Source organism: Triticum dicoccoides, chromosome 4A (genome assembly GCF_002162155.2).
Source record: "Triticum dicoccoides isolate Atlit2015 ecotype Zavitan chromosome 4A, WEW_v2.0, whole genome shotgun sequence".
Taxonomy (NCBI): domain Eukaryota; kingdom Viridiplantae; phylum Streptophyta; class Magnoliopsida; order Poales; family Poaceae; genus Triticum; species Triticum dicoccoides.
In genome coordinates this window covers 401,840,651-401,858,481 of record NC_041386.1, presented here as the reverse complement: position 1 = coordinate 401,858,481, position 17,831 = coordinate 401,840,651, and positions in this window count along the sequence as shown.

The following is a 17,831-nucleotide window of genomic DNA, read 5'->3' as shown; positions in this document are numbered from 1 at the left end:
CCTTGCCTGGAGTATATTCAATACTCGAATTGTACTCTTGAATCATTTCGACCCATCGAGTTTGCCTGATCTTGAGGTTGGGTTGAGTGAAAATATACTTGAGGCTCTTGTGATCTGTGAAAATGTCCACTTGCCTTCCCAACAAGAGATGTCTCCACGTTATTAATGCATGGACAACTGCCGCCAACTCAAGATCATGAGTGGGGTAGTTCTTTTCGTTGGGCTTCAACTGACGAGAGGTATAAGCCACAACTTTCTTATCTTGCATGAACACAACGCCGAGACCTTGGAAAGAGGCATCACAGAAAACTTCGAATGGCTTGGATTCATCAGGAGGAGTCAAGACAGGAGTTGTGACTAGCTTCTCTTTGAGGGTATTGAAAGCAACATCACACTTAGGTGTCCAGACATACTTGACATGCTTTTGGAGGAGGTTGGAAAGAGGCTTTGCAATCTTTGAGAAATTCTCAATGAATCTTCGGCAATAGCTCACGAGTCCAAGAAAACTGTGGAGCTGCTTGACATTCTGAGGAGGTTCTCAGTTCACAATAGCGGACACCTTCTTGGGATTAACAGTGATGCCCTTGGCGGAGATGATATGACCAAGGTAAAGAACTTCATCAAGCCAAAACTCATATTTGGAAAACTTCGCATAGAATTGATGCTCTCTGAGCTTGTCGAGCACCAATCTCAAATGCTTGGCATGATCCTCCTTATTCTTGGAGAAGACCAAGATATCATCGAGATACACTAGGATGAATTCATTTGTGTAAAGGTTGAAGATGAAGTTCATCATGCGAGAGAATGTTGGAGGAGCATTGACAAGGCCGAAAGACATGACAGTATATTCATAAGAACCATAGCTTGTTCTGAATGCTGTCTTGGGAATATCTTGTTCACAAATGGGAATCTAATGATAACCCATATGGAGGTCAAGCTTGGAGAATACTTTGGCACCTTTAAGTTGCTCGAATAGCTCATTGATGTTGGGAAGTGGATACTTGTTCTTAATTGTCTTCTTGTTCAATGGACGGTAGTCGACACAAAGTTGGTCCGTGCCATCCTTCTTCTGGACAAAAAGAACACCACAACCCCACGGAGATGAACTCGGCATGATCAGACACAGACGCTCTTGTTCATTGAGCTGTTTCTTCAATTCCTTCAGCTCCTTTGGTCCAAGCTTGTATGGATGCTTGCAAACTTGTTTCGTACTAGGCTCAAGATTGATAACGGATTCAACTGGTCGGCGAGGAGGCATTCCCGGAAGCTCTTCTGGAAAGACGTCTTGGTACTCACAAATGACTAGAATCTACGAGATGGCATCCAACTCGCCCTTCTCATTGAGAGAAAACAGTTGAATGGTTTCGTCACAAGCAGCATAGATGATCACATTCTCAGAAGAGTGTGTCAATTGAATTTCCCTGATAGCACAATCAAGCTGAGCCTTGTGCTTAGAAAGCCAGTCCATCCCGAGAATCAGATCAATATCCGAGTCACCAAGAACAATTGGAGAAGACAGAAATTTATAGTTTCCCATCTTGATAACGGAATCCCGAACGAATACTCGAGAAGTCATCTGCCGAGCCGGAGAAACAATAGACAATGGTGTCGACAATACTTGAGTAACCAAATCATGCATAGCCACAAAAGGTCTTGAAATGAAAGAATGCGTTGCACCAGAATTGAATAAGACTTTTGCAGGAATGTCATTAACTGAGAGATTACCCATTATCACATCAGTAGATTCCTCTGCTTGAGCTGCATTCATCATGTTCACCTTAGCATGCTTGGGATTATTCTTGACCACTGAATTGCTTGAAGATCTCACAGGAGGAGGAGGCGGAAGGCGCCTTTGGTTGAAGCACTTGTTTGCATAGTGATCTTTCTGCTGACACTTGTTGCAGATCACCTCCGAGAGCGGACGATGATAAGGAGCACTTGACCTTGGAGCTTGTGTTTGAGACTTGTTCTGATAGCCTGGGTTGGGTGGGTGGGAAGATCATGGCCACCTTTCGTCTTCTGCTAGTAGGGATGACGAAACGGAGGAGCAGGAAGCCAAAAATTCTGTTGCTTAGCTGCCACTTGCGAGGAAGAAGAAGACTGAACTGTATCCCTGATTCTCTTCTTAGAAGCCTGACACTTGAGCTGAGCAGCTTCTTGCTTGAGGGCCATGTCATAGAATTGATCGAACTCAGTCGGCTCAAGAAGCACGAGAGCTAACTGCAGATCTTCTCCAAGGCCACCTCTGAATTGATAGATCATACTCTTTTCATCAGGAACGTCTTGTTTAGCGAAGCGAGCAAGTTTCTGAAACTGGATATTGTATTGATACATGGACATGCTGCCTTGCTTGAGATTGCGGAACTCCTCACGCTTGCTCTCAGCAACACTTGTTGGAATATGATGAGCTTTGAAGTCTCGGGGAAATCATCCCAGGTAATAACACGACTTCCTCTGGAATCTTTGTATTGTTGATACCAATCAGCAGCTTGGTCCTTGAGTTGAAATGAAGCAAACTTGACAAAGTCCTCAGGCCTGACATTGCTACATTCAAAATGCTTGCAGATGTCCACGAGCCAATCATCGGTGTCTGTGGCCTCAACACAGTTGCTGAAAGACTTCAGCTGGTTTGCAAGGAACTGGTTGAGGGTAGCAAATTGAGGCTGATTGTTGAAATTCCCTTGGTGTTGATTTCCTTGGTTGCCTTGACCTTGGTTGTGCTCTTGCAAGAGTTGCAAAAGCATCTAGGTGTTGGCGTTGGTGGCTGCCATGACAGCTTGCCATGCCTCCGGAGGCAGAGGAGGAGGTGGAGGGTTTTGACGCGTTGGAGGAGCCGTCCTGAAGAGGGTGACATCGGTTAGAAACTTGAAAGACATATAGACAAGCTGAATAAATGGATAGAAATTGCAACATATAGTCTTCACAATAAACATTCGAACAAGGATTGAATGAATGAATTCCAAAGTTAACATCACACTCCATTAAGTTGAGAAGCCACTTAGATAAAGGTTGATGAATGAAACAACAAGGTACGATTAGGAACAAATAAGTGGTAAGGATTACCCAATCACAGACCAAATATCTGCGGGAAGAAATACTAGAGCTACTTGAATTCCCACCTATAAACTCCCGAAACTTTCAGGTCATGCAATCAGGTGTTGGGGATACATGGGAAGCATAATATCTCACCCAAACTAACAATCCCTACATCCATCTGTATGCATCCTTCAACACATAACCAAGAAACCTTCAGAAATCATGTACCTCAACCTTCAAAAAGCATACGTTATACGAGTTACGACAATACTCCCAAACTCCCGCCCCAGTACTGGGTGGTGTCGAGGTTATCTCACCAACAACTGCATAAAAAATACTTTCGATGTCGGTGAACTCATGTATTCCAAAACTGCAACGATAAAATTGTGACGACAACACCTTAGAGCTCAACTCCCCGGGACACTGCCACAATGCCTAAATGTCAGGAGGCACCAAGAACAACGTTCTCGTCACAAGAATATCGGAATGATTCCAAGATACCCGCGAGATCCTAATTTTTTAGTGAAATTTGAGGAGAGGAAAGTCAAAATATCTACGTCAGGAGACCTCACCAGAGCGACGAAGGGACTGAGGAGTAAAAAGAATCCTACTCTCCGATATATATAATCCTAAGACTCAAAACATTTTGTTCTAGACTCAACAACGTCAGCGATTCGATCAAGCAGGGGTCTCCTAAGTCGGGGATGGCTCTGATTACCAACTTGTAACGCCCACGATGCGGCTATATCTCCCACGTGCCGAGGAACGACTTAGAGGCATAACCGCATGGTGGTTTTGTCGCAAGAGGGGTAATCTTCACACAATCCCATGTACTGAATAAGAAAGGGATAAAGAAGTGGCTTACAATCGCCACTTCACACAAGATAACAAGTTAAACATACATCATCCAGAGTACAATCAAGGTCCGACTATGGAACCAAAATAAAAGAAGACAACCCCAAATGCTAGATCCCTGATCGTCCCAACTGGGCTCCACTACTGATCATCGGGAAACGAAACATAGTAACGACCAAGTTCCTCGTCGAACTCCCACTTGAGTTCGGTAGCATCACCTGCACTGGTATCATCGCACCTACAACTGTTTGGAAGTATCCGTGAGTCACGAGGACTCAACAATCTCACACCCGCGAGATCAAGACTACTTAAGCTTATAGGTAGGATGTGGTAAAGAGGTGGAGCTGCAACAAGCACTAAGCAAATATGGTGGCTAACATACGCAAATAAGAGTAAGATGAGAAGCTACGCAATGGTCATGAAGCTACAAGTGATCAAGAAGTGATCCTGAAGCTACTTACGTTCAAACATGACCCAAACCATGTTCACTTCCCGGACTCCGCCGAAAAGAGACCATCACGACTACACACACGGTTGATTCATTTTAATTAAGTCAAGTGTCAAGTTCTTTACAACCGAATGTTAACAAATTCCCATCCGCCACATAACCACGGGCACAACTCTCGAAAGTTTATGCCCTGCAGGGGTGTCCCAACTTAGCCCATCACAAGCTCTCACGGTCAACGAAGGATATTCCTTCTCCCGGAAAGACCCGATCAGTCTCGGAATCCCGGTTACAAGACATTTCGGCAATGGTAAAACAAGACCAGCAAGACTGAGGGAGTCCTGGATTAGGGGGTGTCCGGATGGCTGGACTATACCTTCAGCCGGACTCCTGGACTATGAAGATACAAGATTGAAGACTTTGTCCCGTGTCCAGAAGGGACTTTCCTTGGTGTGGAAGGCAAGCTTGGCGATATGGATATGTAGATCTCCTACCATTGTAACCGACTTTGTGTAACCCTAACCCTCTCCGATGTCTATATAAACCGGAGGGTTTTAGTCCATAGGACAACATACACAACAACAATCATACCATAGGCTAGCTTCTAGGGTTTAGCCTCTCCGATCTCGTGGTAGATCTACTCTTGTACTACCCATATCATCAATATTAATCAAGCAGGACATAGGGTTTTACCTCCATCAAGAGGGCCCGAACCTGGGTAAAACTTTGTGTCCCTTGTCTCCTGTTACCATCCGGCCTAGACGCACAGTTCGGGACCCCTACCCGAGATACGCCGGTTTTGACACCAACATTGGTGATTTCGTTGAGAGTTCCTCTGTGTCGTCGCCGTCAGGCTCGATGGCTCCTACGATCATCAATAGCGATGCAGTCTAAGGTGAGACCTTCCTCCCCGGATAGATCTTCGTCTTCGGCGGCTTCGCACTACGGGCCAATTCACTTGGCCATCTGGAGTAGATCGAAAGCTACGCCCCTGGCCGTCAGGTCAGATCTGGAAGTTTAAACTACACGGCTGACATCCGCAGGGACTTGATCTTCGACGGATTTGAGCCACTGCCGAGCGCGCCGCACTGTCACGACGAGCATGATCTAGCTCTGCCGCTGAACAGTGCCCTGGAGGCCGCACCCGCATCGGCTTCGACCCTTAATTCAGAGCCAACTGCACCGATCGAGGATGGGCGGTTGGACGCCGCCTCGGGGGCTGCGATCCCAATGGCGATCGAGCCGAACACCAGCCCCGCACTCCGCGAGACTCGTGATTCCAAGGAGCCGGACTCCTCTCCGGACTCCGAACCATTCGCGCCTCTGCCGATCGAATCCGATTGGGCGCCGATCATGGAGTTTACTGCCGCGAACATCTTTCAGCACTCGCCCTTCGGCGATATTATGAAATCACTAAAGTCTCTCTCTTTATCAGGAGAGCCCTGGCCGGACTACAGTCAGCAAGAGTGGGATACGGACGATGAAGAAATTCAAAGCCCACCCACCACCCACTAGCCACTGTCGACGATTTAACCGACATGCTCGACTTCGACTCCGAAGACATCGACGGTATGGACACCGATGAAGGAGACGATGAAGAACCAGCGCCTATTGGGCCCTGGAACGCCACCTCTTCATATGACGTATACATGGTGGACGCACCAAAAGATGACGACGGAGAGCGGAAGGACGCACCGAAAGATTGTTCCCTCGAAAAGCAGTCAAAGCGGCGACGCAAGCGCCGCCCCAAATCCCGCCTCGACAAAAATAGAGATCACACAGACCCAATGCTGGAGCAGGGCGAACCGCTGCCGGACAACGACAATCCGGATAATCAAACTGAACAAACAAATTCTATTAAGGATAATGGTCCGGACGACATAACGCCGGACAGGCACCCGGAGCAGCAGAATGCCCGTAAAAGGCTTGTTGCCACCACGAGGAGTCTGAAAAAGCAGAAGCAAAGGCTCAAGGATGCGCAAGACACACTCCAAATTAGATGGAGTAAAATACTCAACACAGCAGCGATGTACGGCGACAATCGCCCCTCCAAGAGCTACCCAAAGCGGAAGCTGCTACCTGAATTCGATGAGGAGGACTCAGACCCCCCACAACCAAATATCAAAGCAGCCACCTGGTCGGATAGACGACCCTCTATCAACACAGAGCGGCATACAACGCCACTCACAATACAACACGCGACCCATGCGAGGGCTCGCACCCAAAGGACGGCGCAATAAGATCCATCTATGGACCACGCAAGCGCGCCCCAGCATACAATGCAACACAACAAACATCCGAACAACGCGGTACACCCAGATACAGGGGTGCCGCACACCCCCTATGTTTCACCGATGAGGTGCTGGACCATGAATTTCCAGAGGGATTCAAACCCGTAAACATAGAGACATACGACGGAACAACATACCCTGGGGTCTGGATTGAGGACTACATCCTTCATATCCATATGGCTCGAGGAGATGATCTCCACGCCATCAAGTACTTACCCCTCAAGCTCAAAGGGCCAGCTCATCATTGGCTCAAAGGCCTCCCCAAAAGCTCCATTGGAAGTTGGGAAGGGCTCGAAGACGCCTTTCGGGAAAATTTTCAAGGGACTTATGTCCGACCCCCGGATGCGGACGATTTGAGTCATATAACTCAACAGCCCGGAGAGTCAGCCCGAAAGCTTTGGAACAGGTTTCTTACTAAAAAGAACCAGATTGTCGACTGTCCGAACGCCGAAGCCTTGGCAGCTTTTAAGCATAGCGTCCGTGACGAATGGCTCACCAGACACCTCGGCCAAAATAAGCCGAGAACAATGGCCGCATTAACAAACCTCATGACCCGCTTTTGCGCGGGTGAGGACAGCTGGCTAGCCAGATGCAGCACCAGCGACCCCAGTACATATGAAGTTAGAGATGGAAATGGGAAATCACGACGCAACAGCAATAACAAATGCCGGAATAAAGAAGACATCACGAAGGGCACGACAGTAAATGCCGGGTTCAAAAGCTCTCAGCCAGGTCAGCAAAAGCCGCCCTCTAAAGGCACCAGGGATGAACTGTCCAGCCTCAACAAAATTCTGGACCAAGTATGTCAGATCCATAGTACCCCTGGTAAACCGGCTAATCATACCCACAGAGAATGTTGGGTCTTCAAGCAGTCCGGCAAGCTCAACGCCGTACACAAGGGGGAGGATACACCAAGTGAAGACGAGGACGAGCCTCCCAAGCAAGACACTGGGAAACAAAAGAAATTTCCACCAGAAGTCAAAACAGTAAACGTGTTACACGTGATCAAGGGAAAAAACAACGCGGCACTCCCAGGAAAATATACCCAAGTGCCTGTCACCGAGAAGTCCTGCCACTGGTCGTCTCAACCGATCACTTTCGACCATCGCGATTACTCAGCAAGTATCCGACACGCAGGATGGGCCGCCCTTGTATTAGACCCAATAATTGGCGGACATCACTTCACACGAGTCTTGATGGACGGTGGCAGCAGTCTAAACCTAGTATATCAGGATACAATCCGTGGGATGGGGTTAGACCCAACAAAAATTCGCCATAGCAATACTACCTTCAAAGGAGTAACGCCAGGCCCAGGGGCTCGTTGTACGGGCTCCCTCCTATTACAAGTTATATTCAACTCCCCCGATAACTTCCGTCGCGAGCATTTAACCTTCCACATCGCTCCGTTCCAGAGTGGCTATCAAGCACTGCTCGGACGCGAAGCTTTTGCTCGCTTTAATGCAATACCACACTACGCCTCCCTCACACTCAAGATGCCCCATCCACGTGGCATCATTTTAGTGAAAGGAAATATCAAGCGATCTCTACGCGCCGAAGAGAGTGCGGCGGCATTTGCAGTCGCACACTAAAGGCGCCCGGACTAGCGAAAGCATCCAATAGGTCGTCAAGACCTCAGACACAATTAATCAAGTCCAGCGCCGCTATTTATACCGAATAATTGGTCACACCCCTAGTTGTCAATACAAGGGGCTCAACGCGCGCAGACAAGTGGCATTTTTTTCTCATCTTGAATTATACATGGTTTCTTTAAAAACTATCTTTTTGCACGACAACTTTTTCACCTAAATTCCTCTCTTTTACAGATGATCATCATGCTACACCCGTCCAGGATACGGCACAACGGAGACACAGGCGCAGACGTGCAGCAGGGACTCGCTCCAAGGATTCTTTTTAGATTAAGACCCTGCGTAAACCTTTTTTACCGTCTCTTATTGATACATATCCACCATTGAGAAGGATACTGACGTCTTGGCATGTGGCCACACCAGAACAATGCACGTACCTGGACACAGGGGGCTTCTTACAAAGGCCATTACTTAGGCCCGGTTTATACCACAAAGACCGAATACCTTAGGGAGTGTTTGGCGTCACGAGTTTGGCCCTATATGCATCAGCTCCGAATCATTGTCTTTGGTCAAATGTTGGGTTTGCCCGGCTCCTATGTTTTGGTGCCTTACGTTCCGCTTTACCGGCTAAGGTAGCACCAGGAGAACTACTGCGATTGTGCCCTGGTTCATCCGGACGAGCACCTCAGTAGAGAAAGCCGAAAACTGTCTGTCATGATATAGCGTGAGACTGATCAACCACTCGATGACCTGTTGGAATGTTAGAATTCCTCCGCCTTAACGAAGGGCCGTTTTCCGGCCAGGCATGTACGCACCCCGGGATCGGGAGAGTGCGGAGCCACCAGGGGCTATCTAGTATCCCCACTGTCAAACTCCTATGGCTAAGTGAAAGTGCTAAAGCATTATAGTCCGGTTGCCTCGCTCGCTCCGCTATCACCTCCTTAATAGGACCAAGACGTTGGGTTAAGTGTGAACGCATGTTTTTGCAAGCACCTCCGCATTATATGCGTGGGGGTTGAAGCCTACGACTGCAATCTTTCAGGTTATACACATGTATATATAAACGGCCGCCCAGGGGGCATCATACTACTTTCAGGCAAAAGTATAAAAATAGCATTATAAATATCCGTAAAAGCATTTCGCTTACACTGAGATTACATATCACTCAAACATAATGTTTTTTGAGCACTGGGTCTCTATCAAACGAGCACCCTCAAGAACTTCTTCAAAGTAGTGCTCAGCAGCCCTTCGACCTATGGCCGAATCCCGCGCTGCAACAGTGGTAGCATCCATCTCCGCCCAGTATGCTTTAACACGGGCAAAGGCCATCCGTGCGCCCTCTATGCACGCCAACCTCTTCATCGCATTAATGCGCGGCACCACGTCAAGGAACTGTTGCACCAAGATGAAATAGCTGTTCGGTTTTGACCTTTCCGGCCATAGCTGATCCACAACAGACCTCATGGAGAGTCCGGACAACCTATTTAGTTCGGCCCATTCGGCTAATTGGTTAGTCAATGAAAGTGGACGCTCGGGAGAATGGAATTGTCTCCAAAACAGCTGGTCTACTTCACGGTCCGTCTGACCCTGGAAGTACTTGGCCGCATCAGCAGTGCTCGCTGCCAAATCCATATACACATCCTCCGAACTCCACAGCGATCCAGAGGGGCATACCGTGGATCTCCGAACTTCCTCCGCAACATAAAGGATTTCCCAGCTACAATATCCCCGGCTTCCCGCAACTCCTCCTTCTTTTCCCTCATAGCAGAGCGGAGGTCTTTTTTCGTCGCAGCAGCCTTCTCAAGGTCCGATGCCTTCGCCTGGTTTTCCTTTTCAAGAACCCGGCAACGGTCGACGGCGGCTTTTAATTCTATGGCCATCTTGGCCATCTTATCTCGGCTCTCGTCGTGCGCGGCCTTCTCGGCTTGCAACTCTTCGGCCGCCTTCAAAGCAGCCGCATTACCCGACCTCGCTTGTTCCTTGGCTCGGGCAAGTTCTGCCCGCAAGGCTTGTAACGCCCCAAGACTGGAGATTCAGATGCCATCCATGGATTCTGGGTTTCGTCAGGTGTTTTGTTTGATTGCTGCTTTCCCCTTTGCATCATGTGCCTTGCATCATGTCATCATGTCATATGCAACCCGTCTTAAAACCCACTAAATAATTTGTGTGGATCTTCGATCCATTTAAATTGAGGGAAGGGTGACTTCTCTTTATAACATTATCCTCCTAATATTTATGGAGATATTATAAATATTTCCATTCTTTTGGAATCACCCATAACACACTTGCAAATAATCACATGCCTTTTCTCGCTTCAAGTTTGGTCCCCAAACTTTGTCCATAATTTCTTTCATCGCTTTCCCGGGGCTCCTCCAAAAATCCGAACATTTTTGGACCTTCCTAACCCTCACTTCCTATTCAAATCATTTGATTTTAAATCAAATGAGTTTGAATTTAAAACTTTCAAAAATGCCCACTCCATTTTTCTTGGAACATGCGCATTTTTGCGAGTCCGGGAATATTATTCGCATGCCCAAATTCTTCCTCTAACCTTCTTTTATCTCTTTTCCTTTCTCTTTATTTCTCTAATTTTTTAAAGAAAAGGAAATAGGAGAGAGAGGAGAGAGACCAGCAGGCCGGCCTCTAGGGCCATCCCTAGGCCCAACCAGCCGCCGGTCGGCCCTTTCTTCCAGCGCAGCCTCTAAGGCCCAGCCTCTCCCCTCGCTAACCCTAGCCCTACGCCATCTCGCTCCCTTCCCCCGGTCCCTCTCGCGCCGCCAGGGACAGAGCGCCCGCTCTCGATCCCTCCTCTTTCCCTCGTCTCCTCCCTCAGGCCGTCACCACGCACAGAAGACGGAGCCCGATCCCCATGGCCACGCACCCCCACGCCCGGTCCCTCTGTCCGCTACCTCCGCCGCCTTGAAGCCTCTGCTTCTCCTCGCTGGCAAGACTCCCGCGCCTCCTCCATGGCCCTCCTCCTCCGGCCTCCTCGTCGTCCTGCCATGGACGCCGAGCTCGAAGCTCCGGCCGACCCTGCCTCCATGACCTTTGCCGAGTAGTCCCTCTCCTGGAGCCGCTCGCTGCTGTTGCTTTCCATCGAGGCGCCAAGTTCCGTCGAGCTACAGTCATCTCCCTCGCGCCTTTCCTCCTCACCGGCGTTCTGCTCGAGGACCAGCCCCGCGCACCCCTGTGCTCGCGGGCAGGGGACCCCAAGAGCACCGCGCCGTCTCCCTGCCTCATCTACGGTGCCGGCGTCAACAACAGAAGTGGACCGGAGCCCCTACCTTGATCCACCACGTCGCCGACCTCTTGTCGTGGCCTCCTCCTCGCTTCAAGTCCTTGCTATCAAGCATCATGTCGCCGCCCTGCTACGTTCGTCACCGGAGATCGCCAGATCCGGTCGCGTTGGGTCGGATCCTCCCGTCCCTGCCTTGCTGCTGCCCACCAGAGGCCTTCCGTCTCGCGTGTGTTTTGGATCAGCAAGGATGAGACACCAAGAACTCAAGAACCCTACCCGGACCGGCAAGCACCTTCTCCGAGGATTTTGCCAAGTACCGTGACATGAACGACCCTCGAACGCGTCAAGTACCACTACCGTCAAGTACCTCTTCGCAAGACCAAGTTCCTCTACGATGCATGTATGACTAAACGACGAACCGCCAAGACCCAAGTACCAGGACGACCTTCGACTTGTACCCCTACATCGCACCGAAACGCCGAGTTCCTCGCCGAGACCTCGAACATTTACGGAACCTTGTGTGACTATGGATGTGAACGACCACCATTGAACCCAAGTTACTCGGATTCGTCAAGTCCCTCTACGAAAACGTTGTACGACTACTTCCGTGGCCGAAGGCCCGTGTACAACGACCGTCGCCGTGGACGACTACTTCCTCTACTTCCTCTATGAACCCGAACCGCTCCGAGAATGCACCTGGAAGGTATAACCGCCGAGACGATGACCCGTGGACGAAAGCATGTGTGTATGAGATGCATGTTTAGTTGTTGTTTTCGCCCGTGTACGTTAGTCGTTCCTCCTCGGTTGCTATGCCATCGACCCATGGGAAAACCGCTATCCGGGATCACCCCACCATCCTCGCATGATCCGTTCATCCACATTTTCTCTTGCACCGACATCTCAATGAGTTGTCGTGACACCCCTTTTGTTCCGCCATGGCGACCAAATGCTTCTTAATATGCTCTTGTCAACTTTTCTTAAAATTGCATAAAACTTGAGCATGTCATCCGCATCATGTTAACAACATTAAGATGACTTAAATTGTTGTTGCATCAAATTACTAATGCATATGGGGATTTACCGGATTTGTTGTTTGCTATATCCGGCCCCATTTAAATTGTTTAGATAGATAATCCCTTTATGTTTCACCTCTTGACATGCTTAACAACATTTAATATTGTTGGGTACATAACCGAGAGAGAACTAAATAAGTCATGTGGTGTTTTCTTCAATATACAACTTCGTTGCATATTGTGGTCCACTTAACTTGTAGTGTTGTTTGTTGCACTTTGCCATGCCATGCATATTTTAACCGGACATGCATCATACCTGTTTGCGCATCATGCCATGTTATGTGTTGGTTGTTTACTATGTGGTGTGCTTCTTTCCGGTGTTGCTTTTTCGGGTTGGTTCCGATAACGTCACGTTTGTGAGGACCCGTTCGTCTACGTCCGTTTGTCTTCTTCATGGACTCGCTCTTCTTCCTTGCGGGATCTTAGGCAAGATGACCATACCCTCGAAATCACTTCTATCTTTGCTTGCTAGTTGCTCGCTCTTTTGCTCTGCCTATGCCGCGATACCTACCACTTGCTTATCATGCCTCCCACATTGTTGAACCAAGCCTCTAACCCACCTTGTCCTAGCAAACCGTTGTTTGGCTATGTTACCGCTTTGCTCAGCCCCTCTTATAGCGTTGTTAGTTGCAGGTGAAGATTGAAGTTTGTTCCCTGTTGGAACATGGAGATGTTGTTCCTTGTTGGAACATGTTTACTTGTTGGGATATCACTATATGTCTTATTTAATTAATGCATCTATATACTTGGTAAAGGGTGGAAGGCTCGGCCTTATGCCTGGTGTTTTGTTCCACTCTTGCCGCCCTAGTTTCCGTCATATCGGTGTTATGTTCCCGGATTTTGCGTTCCTTACGCGGTTGGGTAATTATGGGAACCCCTTGACAGTTCGCCTTAAGTAAAGCTCTTCCAGCAATGCCCAACATTGGTTTTACCATTTGCCACCTAGCCTTTTCTTTTCCCTTGGGAGTCGCGCTCCTGAGGGTCACAATTATTTTACCCCCCCGGGCCAGTGCTCCTCTGAGTGTTGGTCCAACTGAGCGATGTCCAAGGCTACCAGGGGCAATTTTGGGCTCGCTTACCCGACGTCTTGCTCATCCGGTGTGCCCTGAGAACAAGATATGTACAGCTCCTATCGGGATTTGTCAGCACATCTGGGTGGTGTTGCTGGTTTAGTTTTACCCTGTCGAAATGTCTTGTAGAACCGGGATACCGGGTCTTATCGGAATGTCTCGGGAGGAGGTATATTCCTTCGTTGACCGTGAGAGCTTGTGATGGGCTAAGTTGGGACACCCCTGCATGGATTTGAACTTTCGAAAGCCGTGCCCGCGGTTATGGGCAGATGGGAATTTGTTAACGTCCGGTTGTAGAAAACCTGAAGTTGACCTTAATTAAAATGAATCAACCGCGTGTGTAACCGTGATGGTCTCTTTCCGGCAGAGTCCGGGAAGTGAACACAGTTGTTGGAGTTATACTTGACGTAGGTTGTTTTAGGATCACTTCTTAATCATACTTTTATCGACCGTGCTTTGCTTTCTCTTCTCGCTCTCATTTGCGTATGTAAGCCACCATATATGCTAGTCGCTTGCTGCAGCTCCACCTCATACCTTTACCTTACCATAAGCTTAAATAGTCTTGATCGTGAGGGTGCGAGATTGCTGAGTCCCCGTGACTCACAGATACTTCCAAAACCAGCTTGCAGGTGCCGATGAGTCCGTGCAGATGACGCAACCAAGCTCAGGAGGAGCTCGATGGAGATCTTGTCCTTTGTGTTGTTCCGTTCTAGTAGATCAGTAGTGGAGCCCAGTTGGGGTCGATCGGGGACCTTTGTCGCACTTGGGGTTCTTCTTTTATTTTGGTTCCGTAGTCGGACCTTGATTGTATTTGGATGATGTAGTGCTTTATTCATGTAATTGTGTGAAGTGACGATTGTAAGCCAACTATGTATCTCTTTCCCTTATGTATTACATGGGTTGTGTGAAGATTACCTCACTTGCGACATTGCTTTCAATGCGGTTATGCCTCTAAGTCGTGCTTCGACACATGGGAGATATAGCCGCATCGAGGGCGTGACAAGGCTTCAACAGTGGCAGCTCCATCTGCAGTCACAACATATTAAAGATACGGGCATCATGCTACTCTTGCTGTGTGGCGTTTACCAGATAATGACACTTACCCTGTGCCTCATCAAGCCTTTTGTTAACAAGCTCGATATCGGCGTCTGCCGCATCCAACTGCCGTTCTAAATGGGCAAACTCGCTAGTCCGGCTAGCCACCGGAGATTCCATCACCTGCACATAGAGGCAGTATGGTTATTACCTGGGAATATGATCCTCTGTTCGTCGTCATTTCCGACGACAACCAGAGTCTCAGGAGCTACTACCTACACAGGGCACACCTAGCATGTGCAGGACTATCATACATTATTTTACGTACCTCAAAGCCTGTCAGTAGACTCATAAAAGCTTCATGCAATCCGCTTTCGGCGGACGCAATTATCTCCACCACCGTATTCATCATAATACGGTGTTCATCTGAGATGGCCGCTCGCCCCACCAACTCCCTCAGAACATCTGATCGCACACTAGACGGTGCCGGACTCTTTTGTCTGCTCTCTTCGAGATCCGGACACTGGGAGCTCCAGGGGTCAATGGGATTATCTTCTGGCCTCACCGTATTCAGAGAGGCCCTCCGCGACGACACTTCGGGGTCGCCCGCTTCCAGAGCGGAGGAGTCCGGAGGAGGCGTTTCGCTCTCCATCATCTCTAGAAGAAGATCCCCCGGAGACGAGCTCATTTGAGAGGGGCTAAGGCCCGAACTGCAAAAGATATATGCGGTGGTTATTTCCTCAGAAGAAAAGATGGCATACCTGTGCTATTACAGTATTTCGGGTCACTTACGACTCGCTGGAGAATTGATCCCCCCGCGTACTTTGTGCGGCAAAAGCACCCCCCAAGGTAGGACCCTCTGTGGGAGACTTCTTCTCCCCTTTGGAAGCTTCGGCTTCCGAATCCCCGGGCGCAGTCCTTTTCCTCCTCCGGTCGTCTTCCTTCATGGAGACGCTCGCTCCCTCGTTTAGAATGGGCAGCGTTGGGGGCCCGCGTCCGCCCGTATTATCCTCCCCGGTATCTTCCTTCAAGGGCTCCGGGCAGGGTGCGACTTGGAGCATCTTTTCCAGTACCGGATTTTCCAAACCCTCAGGGAGGGGGGCCGAACACCGAATCAACTTCGCCTTTGTTAGCCAGTCCTGGTCAAAAAGCGAACTCTCAGAGATAACTTCGTAACAAATGAGAGATAGTATGTTCGGCCGGAAGATTCCTTACCTGTTCGGCGGCGCGGTTACTGCTCAGGCCCACGTCCTCGATGATTTCTGGACACTCTACCTGAGGTCCGAAGAATGACTTGTACATCTCCTCGTGCGTCAGGCCAAGGAAATTTTGAATGACACGCGGTCCCTCGGGATTGAACTCCCACAAGCGAAGGGGCCGGCGTTTGCAAGGCTAGACTTGACGGACCATCATAACTTGTATTACCGCAACCGAACTGAAATCTCCATTAAAGAGATCTCGAATGTGGCTTTGCAGTAAGGCACGTCCTTGGCTGGACCCCAGCTCAGTCCTCTGCTAATCCATGACATCAGTTGTGGTGGAGGGCCCGAGCGGAAAACGGGGGTGGCCGCCCACTTGGCACTTCTAGGAGCCGTGATGTAGAACCACTCCTGTTGCCACAATTCAGACACCTCTGGAATGGAACCTTTGGGCCATGAAGCTCCCGTCATCTTGCGTATTGAGGCACCTCTGCACGCCGCATGTTGCCCCTCGATCATCTTTGGCTTTACTTCAAAGGTCTTGAGCCATAGGCCAAAGTGAGGGGTAACCCGGAGGAAGGCCTCGCACACGACAATAAATGTCGTGATATGAAGAAAGGAGTCCGGAGCTAGATCATGGAAATCTAGCCCGTAATAAAACATCAAGCCCCTGACGAAAGGATCCAGAGCAAGGCCTAGACCTCGGAGGAAGTGGGAGACGAACACGATGCTCTCATTGGGTTCGGGGGAGGGGACGGCCTGCCCCCGGGGAGGCAGCCGATGCAAAATCTCGGCGGTCAGATATCTGGCCTCCCTCAACTTTTTGATGTCTTCTTCCGTGACGGAGGAAGGCACCCATCAGCCTTGAGGTGGGGGAGGGATTCGATTGAGAACGAGATGGAAAAATAAAAGCCTTGTCCCTTTATAAAGAGGGTGAATATCAAGCGTCCTCTCCGTGTCCGTTTGGACTTGCTTATAATCTAGGAGTCCTAGAAGCGGTTGGGTTACCCACGCCCGTATTGATGAGAATCCCGGAATAAGGGGACACGATCTCTGCTTTAACAAGACGTGCCAAGGAAACCGCCTCGCATGGCGCACTGAGGTGGGATAATGAAACGACTCGGATAAAGGCTTGGCCGTGGTGTGTCACACTACAGAATACGTCAGCAAATTAGATTTGTGTAAATATTGTTCTCTCTATGGCAATATGTGGAAACTTATTTTGCAGAGCCGGACACTATCTTTGTGTTAAAAATCTTCTATGAAGTACTTGGAGGAGGAACCCGCCTTGCAATGCCGAAGACAATCTGCGCGCAGGACTCGTCATCATTGAAGCCTGGTTCAGGGGCTACTGAGGGAGTCCTGGATTAGGGGGTGTCCGGATGGCTGGACTATACCTTCAGCCGGACTCCTGGACTATGAAGATACAAGATTGAAGACTTCATCCCGTGTCCGGAAGGGACTTTCCTTGGCGTGGAAGGCAAGCTTGGCGATATGGTTATGTAGATCTCCTATCATTGTAACCGACTTTGTGTAACCCTAACCCTCTCTGGTGTCTATATAAACCGGAGGGTTTTAGTCCGTAGGATAACATACACAACAACAATCATACCATAGGCTAGCTTCTAGGGTTTAGCCTCTCCGATCTCGTGGTAGATCTACTCTTGTACTACCCATATCATCAATATTAATCAAGCAGAACGTAGGGTTTTACCTCCATCGAGAGGGCCCGAACCTGGGTAAAACTTCGTGTCCCTTGTCTCCTGTTACCATCCGGCCTAGACGCACAGTTCGGGACCCCCTACCCAAGATCCGCCGGTTTTGACACCGACAAAGACCACCCGACTGTGCCGACAAATCCCGATAGGAGCTGCACATATCTCGTTCTCAGGGCACACCGGATGAGAAATCCGTACAACTAAAACCAGCCCTCAAGTTTCCCTGAGGTGACACTACAAAGGGCTCTAGTTTGGACCAACACCTAGAGGATCACAGGCCCCGGG